Genomic DNA, 4885 nt, shown 5'->3' on the forward strand with positions numbered 1-4885 from the left:
CTTTGTGTTACAAAAACTAACAGGAAGCAGGGAGTGTGTGTGTCCACATGTGAGTCATAGCTGTGGTCAGGCACAACTGCTGCAACTACTTCTGAAGAAGCATGGTGGTTGTCTAAATAAAACTGTGTTGAATTTCATCCTTTTGGTCTCTACTTCCACTAAGCAACAAGCAACAAGTAGGTTTCCTAGGAAATACTACAAGGAGGAGATTGCAAATGCCCATTTCCAGATCTGATCTCTTGAAGCTTCACCCTGGGAGAAGACCTTTGTCTACAGATTATGTATTCCCTGGATGAAAAGGCCCAAATGGCATAAAAGAGGAACTCACAGATTCATGGGTGTTCTTGTTCTGAGCAAGGCAAAAGGAGTTATGAACTTGTAATCACAGGAAAACCCCTCCGTAGGCTTTGAAGAACAGCTTACCTGCTGGAGTTGGGGGTGATCTCAGTTTATTATAATTCATTTAGGTTATTTATTGTTTTAATATGTTTTCTCTGTAATGTGTGAATAATTTGAACAACTGTATTGTCAAACTTGAACTGAATAAAAGTAATTGTCAATGTTAGTCCTCAAACTTCCTGAAGCTCTGAAAAGCAAGCTTTGCAAAAGGAAGCTAAGACTTGTGGTCAAAATGCACTGCAACCAGATAACAATCTATGTGGACTCCTGTGTGGTAAAATAATCTAAAAAACAATTGGCTACAGGGAAATAAGTAAGCATAAATTATACAGTCAAAGCAACAACGCTGACCACACTGAGAATTTGTCCTAATTGGTTGGTCTGTTTTAAAATATGGCCAACAGATCAGATAAAAAGTACAAAGGCACGGGACTGTGTGTGTGTTTCGGTCATAAGGGAAACCTGACCCACACTCCCTGAACTGAAGGGATGTGCACTTCTCGACTGTCTGTACCTGGCCAGTGTGAAAAATGGCTGATTGAAGGGTAACGTATTTTCGGACAAATTCAGGGTAAGTTTATAGAGTAAAGAACTCTGGTTGCATGCAGTATAAGTTTATGGAGTAAAGAAGTCTGGTTGCTCGAGCTGAATTGATCTCAAATCTGTATCAATACTATAGTGTTAAGAATAGTAGTAAGTAGCTGATGAGTAATACTTTACATGTACTTGTGCTTGTCTTCAGTATAACTTGACATTTATATTAATCCTTATTCAGTGTTGGTCTTTATTCTTGCTTTTCTTATTTTGTCTGTGTTGCCTTTATAGTTGAAAGTCATTAAAAACCTTTTTTGAGGAATAATCAGTAGTTTTAATTTTTCTTATATAGGTACTACTCAACCTCATTACATCTGTGTTGGGCGGTGGGAAGTAGCAATCACCCAGGGCCCAATTAGGGTCCTGATGCGTGCCTCCTTCTTCCTTTATCTCCGCATGGTGTCAGAGTGGGGTTGTAAAATCTGGGATAAGGGGACACAGTCAGACACTTAACCCGTCTGTCCTGAGAGCCATAATGACTCTGCGGCACAGTTTACCTTTTGTGCCATTGTGCCATCCCTTTGATCTACAGTGATAATGTCAGCATCAGCATAAGTTATAAAAATTGTCTTGTGCTGGGGTTAAACTTGTCACTGAGAATTTACAATTCTCCCCAGGTATTAAGTTCTGTGGCAGGTCCACGATTGCGCGGTTTTATTTCCCCCCATGGTATTTGATGATTAGCTAAATGAGTTTATGGTCCGATCCAGAATTGATTTCTGCCTGGATTTTTTCTGGCCTTTGTTTTTTGTTTGCTGTTGGAGTGATTTGTTATCTTCCTTAAAATGTCAAGTATTGCAAACTATAACCATGGCTGCTAAATGGTTAAGACAACATGCCACAAAATTGGTGGGGCTGTAACAGTAACAAGGAAGGAGTTAAAAAAAAATCAAAAGAAGCTACGCGGCCCTGGAATGCTCCCATTCCCCTTGCAGGGTGGCAAGCAGCCCCAAAACAGCTAGCACAGGAACAGAATAAAACATTGGAAACAGCTGCAAGGAACCTTCAATAAATACATGTACCGTCCCGTTATAAATATTTTTGGCAAACAGCAGGCTTCAGGTAGCTACTCTGTCCCTGAAGAATGGGGACAGAAATGGAAAAAGGTGGCCTTAGCAAAATTAAAAGATGAAACTGGGTCCACTGCATTGCAACCACCACCTTATAATAAAAGCCAGGTTCTGGTTAAACTTAAACTGAGACCTAGACTGGTGCCTGTGAGAACGGGACAAGTAAGTGCACAAATGGAAAAAGTAGCACACAATCCTTTCACTGAATTGGTAAATCAAATGAAGGAAAAAATGGAACAGTTCACAGAGCACATTAGGAGACAGGAACTGTGACTCAATTGCAGGGGAGTGAATAAAAAAGAATTTTGAAGTAAAAACCCAAAATTAATCGGGTTAACACCTAAAATTGATGCATTAAGACATGGAGTTGCCCCAAAACAGTTAACTACAGCAAAAAAGAGCACTCCTGCCATCCATTTGGCATGCACACAAAAGCCACAGACACTGGGGGAACAAATTCAGGTTTTACAAGAGCAGGTAACTACCCCCACTGTCCTCTCAAAGACAGGATAAAAACCAGGAGCACAGTTCCCAACTGTGCAGGTTCCCAACTGCTTTGACCCACGGAACCACACTCCGCGCTCATATCTAAAAATATAACCTTCTTTCTCAAATATTTTTACATACCAGTTAAGTTTTGTCCTTTATATGCTTTCTCAGTTTGATAAACTCGCTGCTGCTGCCTGTACTTTAATCTCGCTACCTTCCTAGGTTACTCTTCACCCCCCATTTCACCCGCCTCTCCTCACTTCAGCTCAGTTTGCTAAACTCATTGCTGCTGCCTGTACTTTAATCTCGCTACCTTCCTAGGTTGCTCTTCACCCCCGATTTCTCCCACCTCTCCTCACTTTGACTCTATCTCTTTGTTTTAAAAGTTAAAAGTTATAGTTTTTACAGAAACCTCCAAAGGATAAAGCAATTGAAAACAGAACAAAACAACAAACAAAGAGAAAACAAGGTAAAAACTTTACATAAATCCAGTAAATTAATTATTTTAACCCTTCAAGAATGCAACAGCTGGAATTATTCTTAAAGATATGATTGCCAAGCAGCAAAAATGCACACTCTTTTCTTATTTCCATATAGCAAAGTTTTAAAATAATGTTAAATATGAAGTAATGAAAAGGCCTTAAGTTACTAAATTAATACAACAAATTTTGCAAGAAATTATATGAATTTATAATTTTAAATTTTATCAATTTTTATTAAATGTTTTAAATAACAAGGTAATAACTTGCTTATTTAGATGTTTAACCCTTTTATTTATTTTGTATTTTGGTTTGCCTTATTTTGTATAGTTATAAATAGAATTCTGGCACCATTTGTTTTTAATTGTAAGTTTGTCCTGTATGTCACGTGTGTTGTATGTTGTGTGTGTCACGTGACTATTTTTATTATTTTTATTTTGTTGCAACAAAAGTCAATTTTATACCCTTTTAAAAATATATGTATATGTGGTACCACACTATTTTAAGATCATGGTTGGGATATAATCGTAGTATTATTAGCACCAATTTTTTGTGCAAAGTTTTGAGAAAAAGATTTCGGTTACAAATATATGTACATATATTTCTGTCTCAACAAATAATGAAATTGCAAACAAAAGAATTCTCTTTTATCAATCACAGTTTGTTTTGTTTTTTAATTTTTTTTATTTGTTATTCAAAGAAAAAATGTAAGGGAAAACCTCAACATTAAGGTAAAGATAATACAAACAAAATGTCAATTTCTTGTGAGGGCTTTTTATAAACTTATTTACACTTTTGAATATAGTTATAAAAATATGATAGCACAAATATTTAAAAATAACAATTTATGCATAAAGCTAACCAAATAATTTCAACAGGTTTCCACCTTTGGCTCCCAAACAAAGTATCATGAAAGTTTAATACCCTCAAAGTATTTGCATGGACCTATATTTAAAATTTATTTTGGTTTAATTTTATAGTTGATGTAATTTTATACGCATTTTTTTGTTATGTTATGCCAATGGGAAGCAATGGTTGTTAAAGTTTGTGCTTCTAAACAGTTAACAAGAATAAAGTTGGTATCACAAGAAAATTAACTCTAAAAGGCTTGCTAAAATTATGTTACTGACTCTTTTGGTGAAACAAAGTGTTCAGCAAGGGAAAGCAATATAACTTCTCAAACAAGATTGTGAGCATTTATTTTAGCCGTTAAGCATTACATTTAGTATAAAATATTAGTAATGCACCTCAAATAAATATAAATGTCTATACAACAATTGCAAAAAGGATAGCTTGTGTTATACAAGACTTGTCCCTATTACATTGTAAACACACTAAATTAATCTGTGAATTAAATTTGGGTTACTAAAAACAAAAGAAATGTAAAAGACAAAAACAAAAACAAAACCCCCGACCTTTATTATGTTGACTAACTAGCTGTTTAAGTTGCATCCCACAGACTAAAGACACCAGAAGATATCATACCACAAAAATACCAGATGATATCAGTATATAGTAAAGAAACCCTCAAGCATCAAGAAAAAAAATGAAGAGCTTTATAAATAAAAGACTGGTCAAATACACCTCTATCTACCATATATGGACAATTAAGTTAACAATTAGCTAAAAACCACATAAAGGCAAGAAAAAAACAAATTAGTAAAAAAATTAAGTTACACAGCAACTACAAATTGTAAACAAAGGGTAAACAAATTCCCTGTTAGTACCAGTCATAATCATTTAAAATATATCTTTCTATAGTTAATAAACTTATTTTAATGTTTTATCCTTACCAGTGATTTTGTCAAAAGTACTTGGGGAACCTGGTCAGATTAAAAAGGCTGGTGCATGGCC

The 4885-nt window shown here is 35.3% G+C and overlaps 1 long non-coding RNA gene across 1 annotated transcript; it reads left to right on the forward strand.

Annotated features, from left to right (window-relative positions):
• Positions 1-926: 926 nt before the first annotated feature.
• LOC122458445 lies at positions 927-4569 on the forward strand. Its single transcript, XR_006278494.1, has 2 exons — positions 927-970; positions 4491-4569. It is a non-coding gene; the product is annotated as an uncharacterized LOC122458445 (long non-coding RNA).
• Positions 4570-4885: the final 316 nt, after the last annotated feature.

The sequence above is a fragment of the Dermochelys coriacea genome, chromosome 2 (assembly GCF_009764565.3).
Source record: "Dermochelys coriacea isolate rDerCor1 chromosome 2, rDerCor1.pri.v4, whole genome shotgun sequence".
Classification (NCBI taxonomy): domain Eukaryota; kingdom Metazoa; phylum Chordata; order Testudines; family Dermochelyidae; genus Dermochelys; species Dermochelys coriacea.